The sequence below is a fragment of the Clavelina lepadiformis genome, chromosome 4 (genome assembly GCF_947623445.1).
Source record: "Clavelina lepadiformis chromosome 4, kaClaLepa1.1, whole genome shotgun sequence".
Taxonomy (NCBI): domain Eukaryota; kingdom Metazoa; phylum Chordata; class Ascidiacea; order Aplousobranchia; family Clavelinidae; genus Clavelina; species Clavelina lepadiformis.
This window is the reverse complement of record NC_135243.1, coordinates 17,054,512-17,078,611: the sequence shown is the minus strand read 5'-3', so window position 1 is coordinate 17,078,611 and position 24,100 is coordinate 17,054,512. Positions and strand designations below refer to the sequence as shown.

Sequence of the window (24,100 nt, the reverse complement as noted above, 5' to 3'; positions counted from 1 at the left end):
TAAGATGTCTGTTACAGCATCACATACTATAACTATCAGATATAATAGGCTTACTTAGTCATAAACAGGAAATAATACTAAAGTTAACCTAAATAAACTATACATAGACCTAGACCACAATATATATAAAATGAAAAATATGGAATATGCATAAATAAACCCATACCTTACCTTAAGACACCTATCATAGCATCATATCCTATATTTAACATATATAATACTAAATACATCCTTAAGATGTACCAATAGAATAAAAAAATATGATAAAATAATAAATAAATATAAACGATACAAGTAATTATCTTAAACTTCCTGAAGAAAAGTACATAATCCTCCTTTTTTCTTTTCTCTCACCCCCTCCCAAACCTCCCAAACCTCCATCACCCCAATTTATAATATAAAAATATGACTATAAAAAAATAAAAACAAAAATACTGCTGCGAAACTGACATGGAATGATGAACCAACATTCAACAATCATCAACTGAAACCACTTATGAAATGAAAACCGATGACGACCATCCAAACAATGATCTACTACCAATGATGAACCTGGAATACCATCAACGATGAAACAAAAACAATCGCCTTACAAACCAAAACCAAATGGACAACTCTATGCACACTTTATTCTGATGTACTCTTATGTAATGACCATAATATGACTATATTATGCATGGAACATGAACAACTATGATTATTTTGTGAAAACAACATTATTTAAATGAATAAAATCATAATATATACATGATAATGCAACTAAATATGTATAATTGTCACTTAATTTACTCTAAATATCCATATATGTGTGTATTTTTCATTTTTTTGTGTTTTTTACAATGTTCAATGGATCCACAAAATTACTAACCTCTGGAAATCCCCTAATATGAAATTTGGATAAATCATAAATTTTCCCGAAACATCATATAATTCAAAATAACTTTTTCAATTTTTTGTATTTTCCCAACCTTTTTCCAATTGCTTAACTGATTGGAACAACCACTCCACTGATAATTATCAATTAATATATAAATTTATCCTTGGAACCCATTGTAATACTTGTACTTTCACTACATTTGTGTATTATTTTTTTATGTCGAATATTGCCACCAAATGTTCGCATCATGATTTTTTGGAATTCCCCAAATGTGAAATTTTGCTAAATCATAAAATTCCCGTGAACATCATATAACTCAAAATAACAAAATTGCATTTTTTATCGTATTTTTTCACACATAACCAAACGAAATAATTATCGTAACCTATAATCGAAAACTGAATTATTTTGTCTTTATTATTTCAAATATAAATAACGTTAATAGAAAAAAAAAAAAAAAAAAAGTGTAGTATCTGTTCTTCTCAGTTTAATCCCTGGGACGCAGTTCATTGAACTGCTCTTCGATTAAACGGATTTTTGAACGGTGAACGACGCTAGGCGCTTGCGCCTGCTCGTTTGAGGGTTGTGCAGCTATTGCAGTACCTGCTGCTTCGGCCCATCTCCCACCCTGGTGGGATACTCTTGTTTGTATTAAAGTAGTCTGAAGAAAAGAAGAAGAAGAGGAGGAGGAGGAAAAAAAAAAAAAAAAAAAAAAGACGATGGGCGGATGGATTGATCGATGATCGACTAATGTCTATGGGATAAATGTTGTACACCTGCGTCACCGGTAAAATGAGAAATTGACTGTCGGCCCTGTGTGACAGCAGGAATGGTTTGATAAAATGGATAAATCCCCGATTTATCTTGTGAAAGTTTCTTCAAGTCAACTGTGCTGCTGCTGCTGTTACTACATTTGTTGTGAGTACTAATGAAAGCGATCGTTTTAGGGTATTTCCCAGTTTGATAGCAAAAAGCTGAAAAATGCAAGAAATGGCCTCCACGGGATAGACACAAAATATCTCCACTGTCACGGTCCAATAACCATCAAGCAGCAAATCATGTGACTGGGCGGCGGCCAGAAGATTGTCGTCTGTCTGCTGGCTGGTTGAGTTCGTCAGTTTGGCGTCTTGTGGCGGGCGATATAGGAACGTTTGGAGGTCGAGGAGGATTTTGAGAAGAATAAAAAGAGTCCGGGAAGATGTAGAGGTATCGCTTCTCGGCTCTCAAGAGCTAAGATCAAGTGTAGTATCTGTTCTTCTCAGTTTAATCCCTGGGACGCAGTTCATTGAACTGCTCTTCGATTAAACGGATTTTTGAACGGTGAACGACGCTAGGCGCTTGCGCCTGCTCGTTTGAGGGTTGTGCAGCTATTGCAGTACCTGCTGCTTCGGCCCATCTCCCACCCTGGTGGGATACTCTTGTTTGTATTAAAGTAGTCTGAAGAAAAGAAGAAGAAGAGGAGGAGGAGGAAAAAAAAAAAAAAAAAAAAAAGACGATGGGCGGATGGATTGATCGATGATCGACTAATGTCTATGGGATAAATGTTGTACACCTGCGTCACCGGTAAAATGAGAAATTGACTGTCGGCCCTGTGTGACAGCAGGAATGGTTTGATAAAATGGATAAATCCCCGATTTATCTTGTGAAAGTTTCTTCAAGTCAACTGTGCTGCTGCTGCTGTTACTACATTTGTTGTGAGTACTAATGAAAGCGATCGTTTTAGGGTATTTCCCAGTTTGATAGCAAAAAGCTGAAAAATGCAAGAAATGGCCTCCACGGGATAGACACAAAATATCTCCACTGTCACGGTCCAATAACCATCAAGCAGCAAATCATGTGACTGGGCGGCGGCCAGAAGATTGTCGTCTGTCTGCTGGCTGGTTGAGTTCGTCAGTTTGGCGTCTTGTGGCGGGCGATATAGGAACGTTTGGAGGTCGAGGAGGATTTTGAGAAGAATAAAAAGAGTCCGGGAAGATGTAGAGGTATCGCTTCTCGGCTCTCAAGAGCTAAGATCAAGTGTAGTATCTGTTCTTCTCAGTTTAATCCCTGGGACGCAGTTCATTGAACTGCTCTTCGATTAAACGGATTTTTGAACGGTGAACGACGCTAGGCGCTTGCGCCTGCTCGTTTGAGGGTTGTGCAGCTATTGCAGTACCTGCTGCTTCGGCCCATCTCCCACCCTGGTGGGATACTCTTGTTTGTATTAAAGTAGTCTGAAGAAAAGAAGAAGAAGAGGAGGAGGAGGAAAAAAAAAAAAAAAAAAAAAAGACGATGGGCGGATGGATTGATCGATGATCGACTAATGTCTATGGGATAAATGTTGTACACCTGCGTCACCGGTAAAATGAGAAATTGACTGTCGGCCCTGTGTGACAGCAGGAATGGTTTGATAAAATGGATAAATCCCCGATTTATCTTGTGAAAGTTTCTTCAAGTCAACTGTGCTGCTGCTGCTGTTACTACATTTGTTGTGAGTACTAATGAAAGCGATCGTTTTAGGGTATTTCCCAGTTTGATAGCAAAAAGCTGAAAAATGCAAGAAATGGCCTCCACGGGATAGACACAAAATATCTCCACTGTCACGGTCCAATAACCATCAAGCAGCAAATCATGTGACTGGGCGGCGGCCAGAAGATTGTCGTCTGTCTGCTGGCTGGTTGAGTTCGTCAGTTTGGCGTCTTGTGGCGGGCGATATAGGAACGTTTGGAGGTCGAGGAGGATTTTGAGAAGAATAAAAAGAGTCCGGGAAGATTTAGAGGTATCGCTTCTCGGCTCTCAAGAGCTAAGATCAAGTGTAGTATCTGTTCTTCTCAGTTTAATCCCTGGGACGCAGTTCATTGAACTGCTCTTCGATTAAACGGATTTTTGAACGGTGAACGACGCTAGGCGCTTGCGCCTGCTCGTTTGAGGGTTGTGCAGCTATTGCAGTACCTGCTGCTTCGGCCCATCTCCCACCCTGGTGGGATACTCTTGTTTGTATTAAAGTAGTCTGAAGAAAAGAAGAAGAAGAGGAGGAGGAGGAAAAAAAAAAAAAAAAAAAAAAGACGATGGGCGGATGGATTGATCGATGATCGACTAATGTCTATGGGATAAATGTTGTACACCTGCGTCACCGGTAAAATGAGAAATTGACTGTCGGCCCTGTGTGACAGCAGGAATGGTTTGATAAAATGGATAAATCCCCGATTTATCTTGTGAAAGTTTCTTCAAGTCAACTGTGCTGCTGCTGCTGTTACTACATTTGTTGTGAGTACTAATGAAAGCGATCGTTTTAGGGTATTTCCCAGTTTGATAGCAAAAAGCTGAAAAATGCAAGAAATGGCCTCCACGGGATAGACACAAAATATCTCCACTGTCACGGTCCAATAACCATCAAGCAGCAAATCATGTGACTGGGCGGCGGCCAGAAGATTGTCGTCTGTCTGCTGGCTGGTTGAGTTCGTCAGTTTGGCGTCTTGTGGCGGGCGATATAGGAACGTTTGGAGGTCGAGGAGGATTTTGAGAAGAATAAAAAGAGTCCGGGAAGATTTAGAGGTATCGCTTCTCGGCTCTCAAGAGCTAAGATCAAGTGTAGTATCTGTTCTTCTCAGTTTAATCCCTGGGACGCAGTTCATTGAACTGCTCTTCGATTAAACGGATTTTTGAACGGTGAACGACGCTAGGCGCTTGCGCCTGCTCGTTTGAGGGTTGTGCAGCTATTGCAGTACCTGCTGCTTCGGCCCATCTCCCACCCTGGTGGGATACTCTTGTTTGTATTAAAGTAGTCTGAAGAAAAGAAGAAGAAGAGGAGGAGGAGGAAAAAAAAAAAAAAAAAAAAAAGACGATGGGCGGATGGATTGATCGATGATCGACTAATGTCTATGGGATAAATGTTGTACACCTGCGTCACCGGTAAAATGAGAAATTGACTGTCGGCCCTGTGTGACAGCAGGAATGGTTTGATAAAATGGATAAATCCCCGATTTATCTTGTGAAAGTTTCTTCAAGTCAACTGTGCTGCTGCTGCTGTTACTACATTTGTTGTGAGTACTAATGAAAGCGATCGTTTTAGGGTATTTCCCAGTTTGATAGCAAAAAGCTGAAAAATGCAAGAAATGGCCTCCACGGGATAGACACAAAATATCTCCACTGTCACGGTCCAATAACCATCAAGCAGCAAATCATGTGACTGGGCGGCGGCCAGAAGATTGTCGTCTGTCTGCTGGCTGGTTGAGTTCGTCAGTTTGGCGTCTTGTGGCGGGCGATATAGGAACGTTTGGAGGTCGAGGAGGATTTTGAGAAGAATAAAAAGAGTCCGGGAAGATTTAGAGGTATCGCTTCTCGGCTCTCAAGAGCTAAGATCAAGTGTAGTGGTCCATCAGTTTACTGATGTAGAAAGGGTCTCGGTTGATGCCGCCGAGTTTGGTGCCCTTTCCCGAACATACCACCTTCCACCTCTCACCAGGTTTTAGGCTTGCCCCTGCTCGTAGCACTTGTGAGCAAAATGCAAGTCAAATCAAGGTTGGGAAATTTTTTGTCCTATCGGAAGGTAGGCAAAAGAGACCCCTGACTCTTTTACAACCCCCACTCAACACACTCAAAACTTTTTTTACTTTACCTTGTAATATCTTTGAAATAAAAGAAAAAAAAGTGTAGTATCTGTTCTTCTCAGTTTAATCCCTGGGACGCAGTTCATTGAACTGCTCTTCGATTAAACGGATTTTTGAACGGTGAACGACGCTAGGCGCTTGCGCCTGCTCGTTTGAGGGTTGTGCAGCTATTGCAGTACCTGCTGCTTCGGCCCATCTCCCACCCTGGTGGGATACTCTTGTTTGTATTAAAGTAGTCTGAAGAAAAGAAGAAGAAGAGGAGGAGGAGGAAAAAAAAAAAAAAAAAAAAAAGACGATGGGCGGATGGATTGATCGATGATCGACTAATGTCTATGGGATAAATGTTGTACACCTGCGTCACCGGTAAAATGAGAAATTGACTGTCGGCCCTGTGTGACAGCAGGAATGGTTTGATAAAATGGATAAATCCCCGATTTATCTTGTGAAAGTTTCTTCAAGTCAACTGTGCTGCTGCTGCTGTTACTACATTTGTTGTGAGTACTAATGAAAGCGATCGTTTTAGGGTATTTCCCAGTTTGATAGCAAAAAGCTGAAAAATGCAAGAAATGGCCTCCACGGGATAGACACAAAATATCTCCACTGTCACGGTCCAATAACCATCAAGCAGCAAATCATGTGACTGGGCGGCGGCCAGAAGATTGTCGTCTGTCTGCTGGCTGGTTGAGTTCGTCAGTTTGGCGTCTTGTGGCGGGCGATATAGGAACGTTTGGAGGTCGAGGAGGATTTTGAGAAGAATAAAAAGAGTCCGGGAAGATATAGAGGTATCGCTTCTCGGCTCTCAAGAGCTAAGATCAAGTGTAGTATCTGTTCTTCTCAGTTTAATCCCTGGGACGCAGTTCATTGAACTGCTCTTCGATTAAACGGATTTTTGAACGGTGAACGACGCTAGGCGCTTGCGCCTGCTCGTTTGAGGGTTGTGCAGCTATTGCAGTACCTGCTGCTTCGGCCCATCTCCCACCCTGGTGGGATACTCTTGTTTGTATTAAAGTAGTCTGAAGAAAAGAAGAAGAAGAGGAGGAGGAGGAAAAAAAAAAAAAAAAAAAAAAGACGATGGGCGGATGGATTGATCGATGATCGACTAATGTCTATGGGATAAATGTTGTACACCTGCGTCACCGGTAAAATGAGAAATTGACTGTCGGCCCTGTGTGACAGCAGGAATGGTTTGATAAAATGGATAAATCCCCGATTTATCTTGTGAAAGTTTCTTCAAGTCAACTGTGCTGCTGCTGCTGTTACTACATTTGTTGTGAGTACTAATGAAAGCGATCGTTTTAGGGTATTTCCCAGTTTGATAGCAAAAAGCTGAAAAATGCAAGAAATGGCCTCCACGGGATAGACACAAAATATCTCCACTGTCACGGTCCAATAACCATCAAGCAGCAAATCATGTGACTGGGCGGCGGCCAGAAGATTGTCGTCTGTCTGCTGGCTGGTTGAGTTCGTCAGTTTGGCGTCTTGTGGCGGGCGATATAGGAACGTTTGGAGGTCGAGGAGGATTTTGAGAAGAATAAAAAGAGTCCGGGAAGATTTAGAGGTATCGCTTCTCGGCTCTCAAGAGCTAAGATCAAGCGGGCGGTCCATCAGGTTTCTGATGTACGAGAGTGGTATGGTTAACATCAGCCAAAAATTTGCCCTCTCCGACACATTACATCTGTCAACACACGCCAGGTTCCTAGCTTGCTCCTGCTCGTATCCGCTTTACGAAAAATGCGAGTTCTAGTTTAGGTCATTTGGTTATCGGAAGATAGGCAAATGAACAAACCTAAGCTTCACAATCGAGCTAAACACTCACCACACACCTCTCACCTCATACCCAACAAATGCTGGGGGGGGGAAGGCGAACGCTTTCCTCATCACAGCCTAAAAAAAAAAAAAAAAAAAAGTGTAGTATCTGTTCTTCTCAGTTTAATCCCTGGGACGCAGTTCATTGAACTGCTCTTCGATTAAACGGATTTTTGAACGGTGAACGACGCTAGGCGCTTGCGCCTGCTCGTTTGAGGGTTGTGCAGCTATTGCAGTACCTGCTGCTTCGGCCCATCTCCCACCCTGGTGGGATACTCTTGTTTGTATTAAAGTAGTCTGAAGAAAAGAAGAAGAAGAGGAGGAGGAGGAAAAAAAAAAAAAAAAAAAAAAGACGATGGGCGGATGGATTGATCGATGATCGACTAATGTCTATGGGATAAATGTTGTACACCTGCGTCACCGGTAAAATGAGAAATTGACTGTCGGCCCTGTGTGACAGCAGGAATGGTTTGATAAAATGGATAAATCCCCGATTTATCTTGTGAAAGTTTCTTCAAGTCAACTGTGCTGCTGCTGCTGTTACTACATTTGTTGTGAGTACTAATGAAAGCGATCGTTTTAGGGTATTTCCCAGTTTGATAGCAAAAAGCTGAAAAATGCAAGAAATGGCCTCCACGGGATAGACACAAAATATCTCCACTGTCACGGTCCAATAACCATCAAGCAGCAAATCATGTGACTGGGCGGCGGCCAGAAGATTGTCGTCTGTCTGCTGGCTGGTTGAGTTCGTCAGTTTGGCGTCTTGTGGCGGGCGATATAGGAACGTTTGGAGGTCGAGGAGGATTTTGAGAAGAATAAAAAGAGTCCGGGAAGATTTAGAGGTATCGCTTCTCGGCTCTCAAGAGCTAAGATCAAGTGTAGTATCTGTTCTTCTCAGTTTAATCCCTGGGACGCAGTTCATTGAACTGCTCTTCGATTAAACGGATTTTTGAACGGTGAACGACGCTAGGCGCTTGCGCCTGCTCGTTTGAGGGTTGTGCAGCTATTGCAGTACCTGCTGCTTCGGCCCATCTCCCACCCTGGTGGGATACTCTTGTTTGTATTAAAGTAGTCTGAAGAAAAGAAGAAGAAGAGGAGGAGGAGGAAAAAAAAAAAAAAAAAAAAAAGACGATGGGCGGATGGATTGATCGATGATCGACTAATGTCTATGGGATAAATGTTGTACACCTGCGTCACCGGTAAAATGAGAAATTGACTGTCGGCCCTGTGTGACAGCAGGAATGGTTTGATAAAATGGATAAATCCCCGATTTATCTTGTGAAAGTTTCTTCAAGTCAACTGTGCTGCTGCTGCTGTTACTACATTTGTTGTGAGTACTAATGAAAGCGATCGTTTTAGGGTATTTCCCAGTTTGATAGCAAAAAGCTGAAAAATGCAAGAAATGGCCTCCACGGGATAGACACAAAATATCTCCACTGTCACGGTCCAATAACCATCAAGCAGCAAATCATGTGACTGGGCGGCGGCCAGAAGATTGTCGTCTGTCTGCTGGCTGGTTGAGTTCGTCAGTTTGGCGTCTTGTGGCGGGCGATATAGGAACGTTTGGAGGTCGAGGAGGATTTTGAGAAGAATAAAAAGAGTCCGGGAAGATTTAGAGGTATCGCTTCTCGGCTCTCAAGAGCTAAGATCAAGTGTAGTATCTGTTCTTCTCAGTTTAATCCCTGGGACGCAGTTCATTGAACTGCTCTTCGATTAAACGGATTTTTGAACGGTGAACGACGCTAGGCGCTTGCGCCTGCTCGTTTGAGGGTTGTGCAGCTATTGCAGTACCTGCTGCTTCGGCCCATCTCCCACCCTGGTGGGATACTCTTGTTTGTATTAAAGTAGTCTGAAGAAAAGAAGAAGAAGAGGAGGAGGAGGAAAAAAAAAAAAAAAAAAAAAAGACGATGGGCGGATGGATTGATCGATGATCGACTAATGTCTATGGGATAAATGTTGTACACCTGCGTCACCGGTAAAATGAGAAATTGACTGTCGGCCCTGTGTGACAGCAGGAATGGTTTGATAAAATGGATAAATCCCCGATTTATCTTGTGAAAGTTTCTTCAAGTCAACTGTGCTGCTGCTGCTGTTACTACATTTGTTGTGAGTACTAATGAAAGCGATCGTTTTAGGGTATTTCCCAGTTTGATAGCAAAAAGCTGAAAAATGCAAGAAATGGCCTCCACGGGATAGACACAAAATATCTCCACTGTCACGGTCCAATAACCATCAAGCAGCAAATCATGTGACTGGGCGGCGGCCAGAAGATTGTCGTCTGTCTGCTGGCTGGTTGAGTTCGTCAGTTTGGCGTCTTGTGGCGGGCGATATAGGAACGTTTGGAGGTCGAGGAGGATTTTGAGAAGAATAAAAAGAGTCCGGGAAGATTTAGAGGTATCGCTTCTCGGCTCTCAAGAGCTAAGATCAAGTGTAGTATCTGTTCTTCTCAGTTTAATCCCTGGGACGCAGTTCATTGAACTGCTCTTCGATTAAACGGATTTTTGAACGGTGAACGACGCTAGGCGCTTGCGCCTGCTCGTTTGAGGGTTGTGCAGCTATTGCAGTACCTGCTGCTTCGGCCCATCTCCCACCCTGGTGGGATACTCTTGTTTGTATTAAAGTAGTCTGAAGAAAAGAAGAAGAAGAGGAGGAGGAGGAAAAAAAAAAAAAAAAAAAAAAGACGATGGGCGGATGGATTGATCGATGATCGACTAATGTCTATGGGATAAATGTTGTACACCTGCGTCACCGGTAAAATGAGAAATTGACTGTCGGCCCTGTGTGACAGCAGGAATGGTTTGATAAAATGGATAAATCCCCGATTTATCTTGTGAAAGTTTCTTCAAGTCAACTGTGCTGCTGCTGCTGTTACTACATTTGTTGTGAGTACTAATGAAAGCGATCGTTTTAGGGTATTTCCCAGTTTGATAGCAAAAAGCTGAAAAATGCAAGAAATGGCCTCCACGGGATAGACACAAAATATCTCCACTGTCACGGTCCAATAACCATCAAGCAGCAAATCATGTGACTGGGCGGCGGCCAGAAGATTGTCGTCTGTCTGCTGGCTGGTTGAGTTCGTCAGTTTGGCGTCTTGTGGCGGGCGATATAGGAACGTTTGGAGGTCGAGGAGGATTTTGAGAAGAATAAAAAGAGTCCGGGAAGATTTAGAGGTATCGCTTCTCGGCTCTCAAGAGCTAAGATCAAGTGTAGTGGTCCATCAGTTTACTGATGTAGAAAGGGTCTCGGTTGATGCCGCCGAGTTTGGTGCCCTTTCCCGAACATACCACCTTCCACCTCTCACCAGGTTTTAGGCTTGCCCCTGCTCGTAGCACTTGTGAGCAAAATGCAAGTCAAATCAAGGTTGGGAAATTTTTTGTCCTATCGGAAGGTAGGCAAAAGAGACCCCTGACTCTTTTACAACCCCCACTCAACACACTCAAAACTTTTTTTACTTTACCTTGTAATATCTTTGAAATAAAAGAAAAAAAAGTGTAGTATCTGTTCTTCTCAGTTTAATCCCTGGGACGCAGTTCATTGAACTGCTCTTCGATTAAACGGATTTTTGAACGGTGAACGACGCTAGGCGCTTGCGCCTGCTCGTTTGAGGGTTGTGCAGCTATTGCAGTACCTGCTGCTTCGGCCCATCTCCCACCCTGGTGGGATACTCTTGTTTGTATTAAAGTAGTCTGAAGAAAAGAAGAAGAAGAGGAGGAGGAGGAAAAAAAAAAAAAAAAAAAAAAGACGATGGGCGGATGGATTGATCGATGATCGACTAATGTCTATGGGATAAATGTTGTACACCTGCGTCACCGGTAAAATGAGAAATTGACTGTCGGCCCTGTGTGACAGCAGGAATGGTTTGATAAAATGGATAAATCCCCGATTTATCTTGTGAAAGTTTCTTCAAGTCAACTGTGCTGCTGCTGCTGTTACTACATTTGTTGTGAGTACTAATGAAAGCGATCGTTTTAGGGTATTTCCCAGTTTGATAGCAAAAAGCTGAAAAATGCAAGAAATGGCCTCCACGGGATAGACACAAAATATCTCCACTGTCACGGTCCAATAACCATCAAGCAGCAAATCATGTGACTGGGCGGCGGCCAGAAGATTGTCGTCTGTCTGCTGGCTGGTTGAGTTCGTCAGTTTGGCGTCTTGTGGCGGGCGATATAGGAACGTTTGGAGGTCGAGGAGGATTTTGAGAAGAATAAAAAGAGTCCGGGAAGATATAGAGGTATCGCTTCTCGGCTCTCAAGAGCTAAGATCAAGTGTAGTATCTGTTCTTCTCAGTTTAATCCCTGGGACGCAGTTCATTGAACTGCTCTTCGATTAAACGGATTTTTGAACGGTGAACGACGCTAGGCGCTTGCGCCTGCTCGTTTGAGGGTTGTGCAGCTATTGCAGTACCTGCTGCTTCGGCCCATCTCCCACCCTGGTGGGATACTCTTGTTTGTATTAAAGTAGTCTGAAGAAAAGAAGAAGAAGAGGAGGAGGAGGAAAAAAAAAAAAAAAAAAAAAAGACGATGGGCGGATGGATTGATCGATGATCGACTAATGTCTATGGGATAAATGTTGTACACCTGCGTCACCGGTAAAATGAGAAATTGACTGTCGGCCCTGTGTGACAGCAGGAATGGTTTGATAAAATGGATAAATCCCCGATTTATCTTGTGAAAGTTTCTTCAAGTCAACTGTGCTGCTGCTGCTGTTACTACATTTGTTGTGAGTACTAATGAAAGCGATCGTTTTAGGGTATTTCCCAGTTTGATAGCAAAAAGCTGAAAAATGCAAGAAATGGCCTCCACGGGATAGACACAAAATATCTCCACTGTCACGGTCCAATAACCATCAAGCAGCAAATCATGTGACTGGGCGGCGGCCAGAAGATTGTCGTCTGTCTGCTGGCTGGTTGAGTTCGTCAGTTTGGCGTCTTGTGGCGGGCGATATAGGAACGTTTGGAGGTCGAGGAGGATTTTGAGAAGAATAAAAAGAGTCCGGGAAGATTTAGAGGTATCGCTTCTCGGCTCTCAAGAGCTAAGATCAAGCGGGCGGTCCATCAGGTTTCTGATGTACGAGAGTGGTATGGTTAACATCAGCCAAAAATTTGCCCTCTCCGACACATTACATCTGTCAACACACGCCAGGTTCCTAGCTTGCTCCTGCTCGTATCCGCTTTACGAAAAATGCGAGTTCTAGTTTAGGTCATTTGGTTATCGGAAGATAGGCAAATGAACAAACCTAAGCTTCACAATCGAGCTAAACACTCACCACACACCTCTCACCTCATACCCAACAAATGCTGGGGGGGGGAAGGCGAACGCTTTCCTCATCACAGCCTAAAAAAAAAAAAAAAAAAAAGTGTAGTATCTGTTCTTCTCAGTTTAATCCCTGGGACGCAGTTCATTGAACTGCTCTTCGATTAAACGGATTTTTGAACGGTGAACGACGCTAGGCGCTTGCGCCTGCTCGTTTGAGGGTTGTGCAGCTATTGCAGTACCTGCTGCTTCGGCCCATCTCCCACCCTGGTGGGATACTCTTGTTTGTATTAAAGTAGTCTGAAGAAAAGAAGAAGAAGAGGAGGAGGAGGAAAAAAAAAAAAAAAAAAAAAAGACGATGGGCGGATGGATTGATCGATGATCGACTAATGTCTATGGGATAAATGTTGTACACCTGCGTCACCGGTAAAATGAGAAATTGACTGTCGGCCCTGTGTGACAGCAGGAATGGTTTGATAAAATGGATAAATCCCCGATTTATCTTGTGAAAGTTTCTTCAAGTCAACTGTGCTGCTGCTGCTGTTACTACATTTGTTGTGAGTACTAATGAAAGCGATCGTTTTAGGGTATTTCCCAGTTTGATAGCAAAAAGCTGAAAAATGCAAGAAATGGCCTCCACGGGATAGACACAAAATATCTCCACTGTCACGGTCCAATAACCATCAAGCAGCAAATCATGTGACTGGGCGGCGGCCAGAAGATTGTCGTCTGTCTGCTGGCTGGTTGAGTTCGTCAGTTTGGCGTCTTGTGGCGGGCGATATAGGAACGTTTGGAGGTCGAGGAGGATTTTGAGAAGAATAAAAAGAGTCCGGGAAGATTTAGAGGTATCGCTTCTCGGCTCTCAAGAGCTAAGATCAAGTGTAGTATCTGTTCTTCTCAGTTTAATCCCTGGGACGCAGTTCATTGAACTGCTCTTCGATTAAACGGATTTTTGAACGGTGAACGACGCTAGGCGCTTGCGCCTGCTCGTTTGAGGGTTGTGCAGCTATTGCAGTACCTGCTGCTTCGGCCCATCTCCCACCCTGGTGGGATACTCTTGTTTGTATTAAAGTAGTCTGAAGAAAAGAAGAAGAAGAGGAGGAGGAGGAAAAAAAAAAAAAAAAAAAAAAGACGATGGGCGGATGGATTGATCGATGATCGACTAATGTCTATGGGATAAATGTTGTACACCTGCGTCACCGGTAAAATGAGAAATTGACTGTCGGCCCTGTGTGACAGCAGGAATGGTTTGATAAAATGGATAAATCCCCGATTTATCTTGTGAAAGTTTCTTCAAGTCAACTGTGCTGCTGCTGCTGTTACTACATTTGTTGTGAGTACTAATGAAAGCGATCGTTTTAGGGTATTTCCCAGTTTGATAGCAAAAAGCTGAAAAATGCAAGAAATGGCCTCCACGGGATAGACACAAAATATCTCCACTGTCACGGTCCAATAACCATCAAGCAGCAAATCATGTGACTGGGCGGCGGCCAGAAGATTGTCGTCTGTCTGCTGGCTGGTTGAGTTCGTCAGTTTGGCGTCTTGTGGCGGGCGATATAGGAACGTTTGGAGGTCGAGGAGGATTTTGAGAAGAATAAAAAGAGTCCGGGAAGATTTAGAGGTATCGCTTCTCGGCTCTCAAGAGCTAAGATCAAGCGGGCGGTCCATCAGTTTTCTGATGTACGAGAGTGGTATGGTTAACATCAGCCAAAATTTTGCCCTCTCACGCACAAAACATCTGCCAACACTCACCAGGTTCTTAGCTTGCTCCTGCTCGTATCCGCTTTGCGAAAAATGCGAGTTCAAGTTTAGGTCATTTGGTTATCGGAAGATAGGCAAATGAACAAACCTAAGCTTCATAATCGAGCTAAACACTCACCACCCACCTCATACCCACATAGAAGCTGGGGGGGGGAAGGCGAACGCTTTCCTCATCACAGCATAAAAAAAAAAAAAAAAAAAGTGTAGTATCTGTTCTTCTCAGTTTAATCCCTGGGACGCAGTTCATTGAACTGCTCTTCGATTAAACGGATTTTTGAACGGTGAACGACGCTAGGCGCTTGCGCCTGCTCGTTTGAGGGTTGTGCAGCTATTGCAGTACCTGCTGCTTCGGCCCATCTCCCACCCTGGTGGGATACTCTTGTTTGTATTAAAGTAGTCTGAAGAAAAGAAGAAGAAGAGGAGGAGGAGGAAAAAAAAAAAAAAAAAAAAAAGACGATGGGCGGATGGATTGATCGATGATCGACTAATGTCTATGGGATAAATGTTGTACACCTGCGTCACCGGTAAAATGAGAAATTGACTGTCGGCCCTGTGTGACAGCAGGAATGGTTTGATAAAATGGATAAATCCCCGATTTATCTTGTGAAAGTTTCTTCAAGTCAACTGTGCTGCTGCTGCTGTTACTACATTTGTTGTGAGTACTAATGAAAGCGATCGTTTTAGGGTATTTCCCAGTTTGATAGCAAAAAGCTGAAAAATGCAAGAAATGGCCTCCACGGGATAGACACAAAATATCTCCACTGTCACGGTCCAATAACCATCAAGCAGCAAATCATGTGACTGGGCGGCGGCCAGAAGATTGTCGTCTGTCTGCTGGCTGGTTGAGTTCGTCAGTTTGGCGTCTTGTGGCGGGCGATATAGGAACGTTTGGAGGTCGAGGAGGATTTTGAGAAGAATAAAAAGAGTCCGGGAAGATTTAGAGGTATCGCTTCTCGGCTCTCAAGAGCTAAGATCAAGTGTAGTATCTGTTCTTCTCAGTTTAATCCCTGGGACGCAGTTCATTGAACTGCTCTTCGATTAAACGGATTTTTGAACGGTGAACGACGCTAGGCGCTTGCGCCTGCTCGTTTGAGGGTTGTGCAGCTATTGCAGTACCTGCTGCTTCGGCCCATCTCCCACCCTGGTGGGATACTCTTGTTTGTATTAAAGTAGTCTGAAGAAAAGAAGAAGAAGAGGAGGAGGAGGAAAAAAAAAAAAAAAAAAAAAAGACGATGGGCGGATGGATTGATCGATGATCGACTAATGTCTATGGGATAAATGTTGTACACCTGCGTCACCGGTAAAATGAGAAATTGACTGTCGGCCCTGTGTGACAGCAGGAATGGTTTGATAAAATGGATAAATCCCCGATTTATCTTGTGAAAGTTTCTTCAAGTCAACTGTGCTGCTGCTGCTGTTACTACATTTGTTGTGAGTACTAATGAAAGCGATCGTTTTAGGGTATTTCCCAGTTTGATAGCAAAAAGCTGAAAAATGCAAGAAATGGCCTCCACGGGATAGACACAAAATATCTCCACTGTCACGGTCCAATAACCATCAAGCAGCAAATCATGTGACTGGGCGGCGGCCAGAAGATTGTCGTCTGTCTGCTGGCTGGTTGAGTTCGTCAGTTTGGCGTCTTGTGGCGGGCGATATAGGAACGTTTGGAGGTCGAGGAGGATTTTGAGAAGAATAAAAAGAGTCCGGGAAGATTTAGAGGTATCGCTTCTCGGCTCTCAAGAGCTAAGATCAAGTGTAGTATCTGTTCTTCTCAGTTTAATCCCTGGGACGCAGTTCATTGAACTGCTCTTCGATTAAACGGATTTTTGAACGGTGAACGACGCTAGGCGCTTGCGCCTGCTCGTTTGAGGGTTGTGCAGCTATTGCAGTACCTGCTGCTTCGGCCCATCTCCCACCCTGGTGGGATACTCTTGTTTGTATTAAAGTAGTCTGAAGAAAAGAAGAAGAAGAGGAGGAGGAGGAAAAAAAAAAAAAAAAAAAAAAGACGATGGGCGGATGGATTGATCGATGATCGACTAATGTCTATGGGATAAATGTTGTACACCTGCGTCACCGGTAAAATGAGAAATTGACTGTCGGCCCTGTGTGACAGCAGGAATGGTTTGATAAAATGGATAAATCCCCGATTTATCTTGTGAAAGTTTCTTCAAGTCAACTGTGCTGCTGCTGCTGTTACTACATTTGTTGTGAGTACTAATGAAAGCGATCGTTTTAGGGTATTTCCCAGTTTGATAGCAAAAAGCTGAAAAATGCAAGAAATGGCCTCCACGGGATAGACACAAAATATCTCCACTGTCACGGTCCAATAACCATCAAGCAGCAAATCATGTGACTGGGCGGCGGCCAGAAGATTGTCGTCTGTCTGCTGGCTGGTTGAGTTCGTCAGTTTGGCGTCTTGTGGCGGGCGATATAGGAACGTTTGGAGGTCGAGGAGGATTTTGAGAAGAATAAAAAGAGTCCGGGAAGATTTAGAGGTATCGCTTCTCGGCTCTCAAGAGCTAAGATCAAGTGTAGTGGTCCATCAGTTTACTGATGTAGAAAGGGTCTCGGTTGATGCCGCCGAGTTTGGTGCCCTTTCCCGAACATACCACCTTCCACCTCTCACCAGGTTTTAGGCTTGCCCCTGCTCGTAGCACTTGTGAGCAAAATGCAAGTCAAATCAAGGTTGGGAAATTTTTTGTCCTATCGGAAGGTAGGCAAAAGAGACCCCTGACTCTTTTACAACCCCCACTCAACACACTCAAAACTTTTTTTACTTTACCTTGTAATATCTTTGAAATAAAAGAAAAAAAAAAGTGTAGTATCTGTTCTTCTCAGTTTAATCCCTGGGACGCAGTTCATTGAACTGCTCTTCGATTAAACGGATTTTTGAACGGTGAACGACGCTAGGCGCTTGCGCCTGCTCGTTTGAGGGTTGTGCAGCTATTGCAGTACCTGCTGCTTCGGCCCATCTCCCACCCTGGTGGGATACTCTTGTTTGTATTAAAGTAGTCTGAAGAAAAGAAGAAGAAGAGGAGGAGGAGGAAAAAAAAAAAAAAAAAAAAAAGACGATGGGCGGATGGATTGATCGATGATCGACTAATGTCTATGGGATAAATGTTGTACACCTGCGTCACCGGTAAAATGAGAAATTGACTGTCGGCCCTGTGTGACAGCAGGAATGGTTTGATAAAATGGATAAATCCCCGATTTATCTTGTGAAAGTTTCTTCAAGTCAACTGTGCTGCTGCTGCTGTTACTACATTTGTTGTGAGTACTAATGAAAGCGATCGTTTTAGGGTATTTCCCAGTTTGATAGCAAAAAGCTGAAAAATGCAAGAAATGGCCTCCACGGGATAGACACAAAATATCTCCACTGTCACGGTCCAATAACCATCAAGCAGCAAATCATGTGACTGGGCGGCGGCCAGAAGATTGTCGTCTGTCTGCTGGCTGGTTGAGTTCGTCAGTTTGGCGTCTTGTGGCGGGCGATATAGGAACGTTTGGAGGTCGAGGAGGATTTTGAGAAGAATAAAAAGAGTCCGGGAAGATTTAGAGGTATCGCTTCTCGGCTCTCAAGAGCTAAGATCAAGTGTAGTGGTCCATCAGTTTACTGATGTAGAAAGGGTCTCGGTTGATGCCGCCGAGTTTGGTGCCCTTTCCCGAACATACCACCTTCCACCTCTCACCAGGTTTTAGGCTTGCCCCTGCTCGTAGCACTTGTGAGCAAAATGCAAGTCAAATCAAGGTTGGGAAATTTTTTGTCCTATCGGAAGGTAGGCAAAAGAGACCCCTGACTCTTTTACAACCCCCACTCAACACACTCAAAACTTTTTTTACTTTACCTTGTAATATCTTTGAAATAAAAGAAAAAAAAAAGTGTAGTATCTGTTCTTCTCAGTTTAATCCCTGGGACGCAGTTCATTGAACTGCTCTTCGATTAAACGGATTTTTGAACGGTGAACGACGCTAGGCGCTTGCGCCTGCTCGTTTGAGGGTTGTGCAGCTATTGCAGTACCTGCTGCTTCGGCCCATCTCCCACCCTGGTGGGATACTCTTGTTTGTATTAAAGTAGTCTGAAGAAAAGAAGAAGAAGAGGAGGAGGAGGAAAAAAAAAAAAAAAAAAAAAAGACGATGGGCGGATGGATTGATCGATGATCGACTAATGTCTATGGGATAAATGTTGTACACCTGCGTCACCGGTAAAATGAGAAATTGACTGTCGGCCCTGTGTGACAGCAGGAATGGTTTGATAAAATGGATAAATCCCCGATTTATCTTGTGAAAGTTTCTTCAAGTCAACTGTGCTGCTGCTGCTGTTACTACATTTGTTGTGAGTACTAATGAAAGCGATCGTTTTAGGGTATTTCCCAGTTTGATAGCAAAAAGCTGAAAAATGCAAGAAATGGCCTCCACGGGATAGACACAAAATATCTCCACTGTCACGGTCCAATAACCATCAAGCAGCAAATCATGTGACTGGGCGGCGGCCAGAAGATTGTCGTCTGTCTGCTGGCTGGTTGAGTTCGTCAGTTTGGCGTCTTGTGGCGGGCGATATAGGAACGTTTGGAGGTCGAGGAGGATTTTGAGAAGAATAAAAAGAGTCCGGGAAGATTTAGAGGTATCGCTTCTCGGCTCTCAAGAGCTAAGATCAAGTGTAGTATCTGTTCTTCTCAGTTTAATCCCTGGGACGCAGTTCATTGAACTGCTCTTCGATTAAACGGATTTTTGAACGGTGAACGACGCTAGGCGCTTGCGCCTGCTCGTTTGAGGGTTGTGCAGCTATTGCAGTACCTGCTGCTTCGGCCCATCTCCCACCCTGGTGGGATACTCTTGTTTGTATTAAAGTAGTCTGAAGAAAAGAAGAAGAAGAGGAGGAGGAGGAAAAAAAAAAAAAAAAAAAAAAGACGATGGGCGGATGGATTGATCGATGATCGACTAATGTCTATGGGATAAATGTTGTACACCTGCGTCACCGGTAAAATGAGAAATTGACTGTCGGCCCTGTGTGACAGCAGGAATGGTTTGATAAAATGGATAAATCCCCGATTTATCTTGTGAAAGTTTCTTCAAGTCAACTGTGCTGCTGCTGCTGTTACTACATTTGTTGTGAGTACTAATGAAAGCGATCGTTTTAGGGTATTTCCCAGTTTGATAGCAAAAAGCTGAAAAATGCAAGAAATGGCCTCCACGGGATAGACACAAAATATCTCCACTGTCACGGTCCAATAACCATCAAGCAGCAAATCATGTGACTGGGCGGCGGCCAGAAGATTGTCGTCTGTCTGCTGGCTGGTTGAGTTCGTCAGTTTGGCGTCTTGTGGCGGGCGATATAGGAACGTTTGGAGGTCGAGGAGGATTTTGAGAAGAATAAAAAGAGTCCGGGAAGATTTAGAGGTATCGCTTCTCGGCTCTCAAGAGCTAAGATCAAGTGTAGTATCTGTCGGGTTCGGACGTATTTTTCGAGCTCCGCAGGTCTTGATCGATTTTTGGCAATTACTCTGAATTTATTCAGTGTAAAGGGTTGGTGAGTGTTTTAAATTGTTTATAAACTAATTATATATAACTTTTACACTTACACTTTGCTTAATTTGTTACATAACTGCTGATATTTGTATTTGTCTGAATTTTCATGCTCAGTAGGCTAAGCCCGAGTGGCAACCCTATTTACGCTCTTAAACAGCGCTTTTCAGCGCTACTTTTTATTGTTTCCTATAGTTTTTAGGTCACGGAACTTAATTCCGTGGTCAAAATTACTGAATAGTTTCGTTTTATTGTGTTTTTAACTACTTTTAGCTCATTTCTAGGCTATTTCAGCCAACCACGCGTTTTCACCCGATTTTGGGATTCCCCTGTTATATTTTATGGTAACCGGCCTTTAATTTTCTAAAATTGTGTTGGGGTCCTCATTATTTACCGTTTTACTCTGTTCTGCCTACCTTGACGTGTTACGAATACGTCCGTGTAACTACTATGGTTTTCTTTAAACAAACCCGAACCTTGCTATGTCACTTCGACTCCAACGAAATTTCTGAAAGTTTTGACATCTCCTCATTTATGGAATTATTTATTCACGAAGGACCATTTGTATCAATCTCCGACAACATTTTCGGAATGACACAACCCGATTATAGAGAAAAAATTTTCTCTATTACTTTCAAACCAGATGACGCCTCTACAAGCGCCATCAAAAAAATGATAAATACATATTCGCAAAGACAACTAACTGATTGTACCTAAAAATGGTACACCTATGCACATGTGGGTTGACGAACCAGCTCCTCCACCAGCTACGATCACCCTCTACCCAGTCCCGATGGATATCCCTGATGAGGAAATCGTACACCTGGTACGTTCCCAGCATTGGGGCATTCTGCGTCGGTTCAAGTTCGGCTCCCATAAAGGATTCCCGCAATTTCATAACGACTATTTACATCTCCAGATTGATCAGCTCAACGAGAATTTGATCCCTAAACAAATCATAATTAATAGCCAACCTGTATCAGTTACCCTCCCGGGATCACCTATCCGTAAATGTGCCTATTGCAGGAATTTCGGCCACCTCATTCAAAATTGTAACAAAAGAAAAAATAAAAACCCACCTCCTTCCAACAACAAATCTGCCCTCCCTGCAAACTCAACGTGGGGTCGTCAACAACCAACTCCAAGTGAAACCGCGCTACCATCCACCGTTCCCACGGAGCAACCCAACCCTCCTGCAGACCCTCTGGTGATTGAAGAATCTGATGCCCTCTCTCCGAAACAAACCAAGACCAACTCTACAGCAGACAAAGATCAGGACACCACTCCCGTTGTTGTTTCAGAATCCCAAGACCCGTCAACCTCGGAGGAATCCTCCGGCTCATCTGATTTAGTGACTGTCTCGTCACTAGACACTTCCGATGCTGAAAAGCGACTTAAAGGACTTCAAGAGAAACTTTGCTTCACTACTCCTCCTCCTGCAACTTCAAAAAAAGGTAATGCGAGAAACAAGCAAGCTAATAAACAAAAAGGAAAACGCTGTTAAACGCTCCGGCCAAAACAAGCTATACTATACGTAATCTGATGGATACTATTCAAAGAAAAAACAAAGCTTTAACTATAGCAACCATAAACTGCAACGGCCTCACCAAATCTCTCCGACATATCCCCTCCTTTATGCGTGATCATAAAATTGACATTCTGGCAATCCAAGAAGCCCATCGAATCAACCCGAAACAATTTCTCTACTGGCAAAAAGAAAACAACTTGACATCCTTCACCAACGCACCAAGTACCAACTCCAAAGACAAATACTTCAAATCTGGAACAGTTCTCATCATATCGAACTATATCCTACCTTTTGTCAAAACCCACACCATCATCACCGAACATCGATCTCATCTTATAAAATTAGTAATCAACAGTAGAACGGTCATTATTATCAACTCGTATCTAACCTCCGGAACCTCCTCCTCCTCATCCTCTGCAAGAATTCTTCAACTTGAACATATCTATCAACACCTCACCACCACTCCCCATGACGACACCTTATGGCTGGGAGATTTCAATCTAGTTCTAGACAGCAAAGATTCAATCAATAAAATTCAAATAAGAAATGACCATAAAAAAATGATTGAATATCTCAAATTCTTTGACCTCAACGACGCCTTCCGATATCTGCACCCAAACCAAAGAAGCTTCTCTTACATCACAGCTAAAGCCAGTACAAGAATTGATAGAATATATTCCAATAGTGCTCTGACAACCAAAATAACAAAATCCACTTACATTTCAACCGCACACTTCTCTGACCATTCATTCAGAAATTTAATATCTCTTCAGACTACTCTTCCACGACCCGACCATCAACACGGCAGAACATACTGGAAACTCAACGACTCCCTTCTTCAAGACACACAATTCGGCAATCAAATCGACAATACCATACGAGCCTTGTCCCAAAAGCCTCTCCGCTCTCTCGATCCACTGAAATGGTGGGAACAATTCAAAACAAGCCTCAGAAGATCTGTTATTCATTTAGCAAGTAAGAAAAAACGCAAAACCCAAAATCTATTGCAAAACTATCAGTACCAATTAGAATCTCTCAATGAACACCTCACCCCGGACAAAAATCTGGAAATTCTCAATTTAAAAAAGAAAGTTCAAAACATTCAAGAGCAACAGCAACAAGGTGAAAGAATACGATCAAGAATGAAAACAGTCACGGACAAAGAAGATCCATCAAGAATTTTTAAAATATTCGAAGGTAAACACCAAAAAAAACTCAACATAAACAAATTGCAACTGGATGAAGAAAAGGACAGCACAATAACAAATAATCCCATCACCATTCAGCAAACCATTCACAAATTCTATTCCCAACTCTGGAAAACCGACCCCACCGAAACAAATAAAACAGATGAAGAACTTTCTCAATACCTGAACAACCTTCCTGCAATTGAATCCAATCCTCAAAATAATCTCTCGCCTTTCATCGACATAGCTGAAATAAAAGCAGCTATACAACAACTTAATAAACATTCCGCACCTGGTCTGGACGGTCTTACAGCCAGTTTTTATCAGAGATTCTCCCACCTCCTTTCGCCACTGCTCCAAGAAGTCTTCAACAATTGTTATTTCCAATCCCAGCTCACCCACTCTCAGAGATCTGCATTCATTAGACTTATCCCAAAATCAGGCAATAAACTTTTAATTAAAAATTGGAGACCTATTTCGATCTTAAATATGGACTATAAAATCCTCAGCATCATTCTCAAAAATAGAATAACACCAATCGTCACCCACCTCATTTCCTCCTCTCAGCAATGCGGAATTCCTGGAAGATCCCTGGAAACCATCCTTCTCAACATCCAGGCGGCCCTGCAACAAGAAAATGACAATCAAGACCGACTGGCAATTTTAAAATTAGATTTCACCAAAGCCTTCGATAAAGTGAATCACAACTTTATTATTCGACTTCTCAGTAAATTAAATTTACCTAGCTCCATAGTCAACTGGATTAAAATAATTTATGACCAGCCGCTTGCTTACATCCAAACTACTCGAGGCCTTTCTCAAGAGATTCCAATCTCCTGCGGCGTCCGACAGGGATGCCCCCTGAGTATGCTTATTTTTACCATAGTAACAAATGTTTTAGCACACAAAATCTCAAATAGCTCTTACCACAATTGCCCGAAGATCAGATCTACTTCCCTCAGTCTGCAGCAGTACGCCGACGACACCATTCTCCTGGCTAAGGACATACCAACCATATCCAACGCTCTCCTAATCATAAATGAATTCAGCAATTTTTCCGGACTCAAATTAAACGAAGCTAAATCTGCATTTTTCGTCTCAACACCTCTTCTACAAAACCAGATAAATCAGCATTTTCCCAATATCCCGATCACAACTAACATGAAAATACTTGGAACGACATTCTCACACTCCGATGACGATGCTACCGTAAACTGGGAAAAAGCAATACTTACAATAAAAAAACTCAACAATCTGCACAAAATGAGACGTTTGTCCATTCTGGGAAGAAAGTATTTAATAAACGCCCTATTTCTACCCCACATTATCAGAACCGCGACCCTCTTCCTACCGCCAATAAAAATTTGCAATCAACTCACCAACCTCATCTTCAAGTTTCTCTGGTATCCCAGAAAATTGGAACCCGTGGCAAGAAATAAGCTCATCGCCCCCTTTAATGAAGGAGGGCTGGAAATTCTCCATGTCGCATCCCGGATACACTCCACATTCCTCTACAAAATGAAAAGAATATTATTGGAAAACACCGAAAATAGTTTCTTCTCATGTTGGGCCAAGTA

General features: G+C 42.9%; 19 non-coding genes and 2 pseudogenes across 19 annotated transcripts; all 21 read left to right on the top strand.

Moving 5' to 3' along the window:
* Positions 1-1,309: 1,309 nt before the first annotated feature.
* On the top strand, positions 1,310-1,502 carry LOC143457902 (U2 spliceosomal RNA). The gene has a single exon (XR_013117558.1). It is a non-coding gene; the product is annotated as a U2 spliceosomal RNA (small nuclear RNA).
* Positions 1,503-2,085: 583 nt separating this feature from the next.
* On the top strand, positions 2,086-2,278 carry LOC143457516 (U2 spliceosomal RNA). Its single transcript, XR_013117210.1, has one exon. It is a non-coding gene; the product is annotated as a U2 spliceosomal RNA (small nuclear RNA).
* Positions 2,279-2,861: 583 nt separating this feature from the next.
* Positions 2,862-3,054, top strand: LOC143457515 (U2 spliceosomal RNA). The gene has a single exon (XR_013117209.1). It is a non-coding gene; the product is annotated as a U2 spliceosomal RNA (small nuclear RNA).
* A 583-nt stretch (positions 3,055-3,637) lies between these two features.
* Positions 3,638-3,830, top strand: LOC143457514 (U2 spliceosomal RNA). Its single transcript, XR_013117208.1, has one exon. It is a non-coding gene; the product is annotated as a U2 spliceosomal RNA (small nuclear RNA).
* A 583-nt stretch (positions 3,831-4,413) lies between these two features.
* Positions 4,414-4,606, top strand: LOC143457513 (U2 spliceosomal RNA). The gene has a single exon (XR_013117207.1). It is a non-coding gene; the product is annotated as a U2 spliceosomal RNA (small nuclear RNA).
* Positions 4,607-5,480: 874 nt separating this feature from the next.
* LOC143457879 (U2 spliceosomal RNA) lies at positions 5,481-5,667 on the top strand. Its single transcript, XR_013117552.1, has one exon. It is a non-coding gene; the product is annotated as a U2 spliceosomal RNA (small nuclear RNA).
* A 583-nt stretch (positions 5,668-6,250) lies between these two features.
* On the top strand, positions 6,251-6,443 carry LOC143457511 (U2 spliceosomal RNA). Its single transcript, XR_013117206.1, has one exon. It is a non-coding gene; the product is annotated as a U2 spliceosomal RNA (small nuclear RNA).
* Positions 6,444-7,345: 902 nt separating this feature from the next.
* Positions 7,346-7,533, top strand: LOC143457907 (U2 spliceosomal RNA). The gene has a single exon (XR_013117563.1). It is a non-coding gene; the product is annotated as a U2 spliceosomal RNA (small nuclear RNA).
* A 583-nt stretch (positions 7,534-8,116) lies between these two features.
* LOC143457510 (U2 spliceosomal RNA) lies at positions 8,117-8,309 on the top strand. Its single transcript, XR_013117205.1, has one exon. It is a non-coding gene; the product is annotated as a U2 spliceosomal RNA (small nuclear RNA).
* A 583-nt stretch (positions 8,310-8,892) lies between these two features.
* Positions 8,893-9,085, top strand: LOC143457509 (U2 spliceosomal RNA). Its single transcript, XR_013117204.1, has one exon. It is a non-coding gene; the product is annotated as a U2 spliceosomal RNA (small nuclear RNA).
* Positions 9,086-9,668: 583 nt separating this feature from the next.
* Positions 9,669-9,861, top strand: LOC143457507 (U2 spliceosomal RNA). The gene has a single exon (XR_013117202.1). It is a non-coding gene; the product is annotated as a U2 spliceosomal RNA (small nuclear RNA).
* Positions 9,862-10,735: 874 nt separating this feature from the next.
* Positions 10,736-10,922, top strand: LOC143457878 (U2 spliceosomal RNA). The gene has a single exon (XR_013117551.1). It is a non-coding gene; the product is annotated as a U2 spliceosomal RNA (small nuclear RNA).
* Positions 10,923-11,505: 583 nt separating this feature from the next.
* Positions 11,506-11,698, top strand: LOC143457506 (U2 spliceosomal RNA). Its single transcript, XR_013117201.1, has one exon. It is a non-coding gene; the product is annotated as a U2 spliceosomal RNA (small nuclear RNA).
* A 902-nt stretch (positions 11,699-12,600) lies between these two features.
* LOC143457906 (U2 spliceosomal RNA) lies at positions 12,601-12,788 on the top strand. Its single transcript, XR_013117562.1, has one exon. It is a non-coding gene; the product is annotated as a U2 spliceosomal RNA (small nuclear RNA).
* A 583-nt stretch (positions 12,789-13,371) lies between these two features.
* On the top strand, positions 13,372-13,564 carry LOC143457505 (U2 spliceosomal RNA). Its single transcript, XR_013117200.1, has one exon. It is a non-coding gene; the product is annotated as a U2 spliceosomal RNA (small nuclear RNA).
* Positions 13,565-14,445: 881 nt separating this feature from the next.
* Positions 14,446-14,647, top strand: LOC143457900 (U2 spliceosomal RNA). The gene has a single exon (XR_013117556.1). It is a non-coding gene; the product is annotated as a U2 spliceosomal RNA (small nuclear RNA).
* A 583-nt stretch (positions 14,648-15,230) lies between these two features.
* LOC143457504 (U2 spliceosomal RNA) lies at positions 15,231-15,423 on the top strand. The gene has a single exon (XR_013117199.1). It is a non-coding gene; the product is annotated as a U2 spliceosomal RNA (small nuclear RNA).
* A 583-nt stretch (positions 15,424-16,006) lies between these two features.
* Positions 16,007-16,199, top strand: LOC143457503 (U2 spliceosomal RNA). Its single transcript, XR_013117198.1, has one exon. It is a non-coding gene; the product is annotated as a U2 spliceosomal RNA (small nuclear RNA).
* An 850-nt stretch (positions 16,200-17,049) lies between these two features.
* Positions 17,050-17,262, top strand: LOC143457883 (U2 spliceosomal RNA; annotated as a pseudogene).
* Positions 17,263-18,112: 850 nt separating this feature from the next.
* LOC143457882 (U2 spliceosomal RNA) lies at positions 18,113-18,325 on the top strand (annotated as a pseudogene).
* A 583-nt stretch (positions 18,326-18,908) lies between these two features.
* Positions 18,909-19,101, top strand: LOC143457502 (U2 spliceosomal RNA). Its single transcript, XR_013117197.1, has one exon. It is a non-coding gene; the product is annotated as a U2 spliceosomal RNA (small nuclear RNA).
* The last annotated feature ends 4,999 nt before the right edge of the window (positions 19,102-24,100 follow it).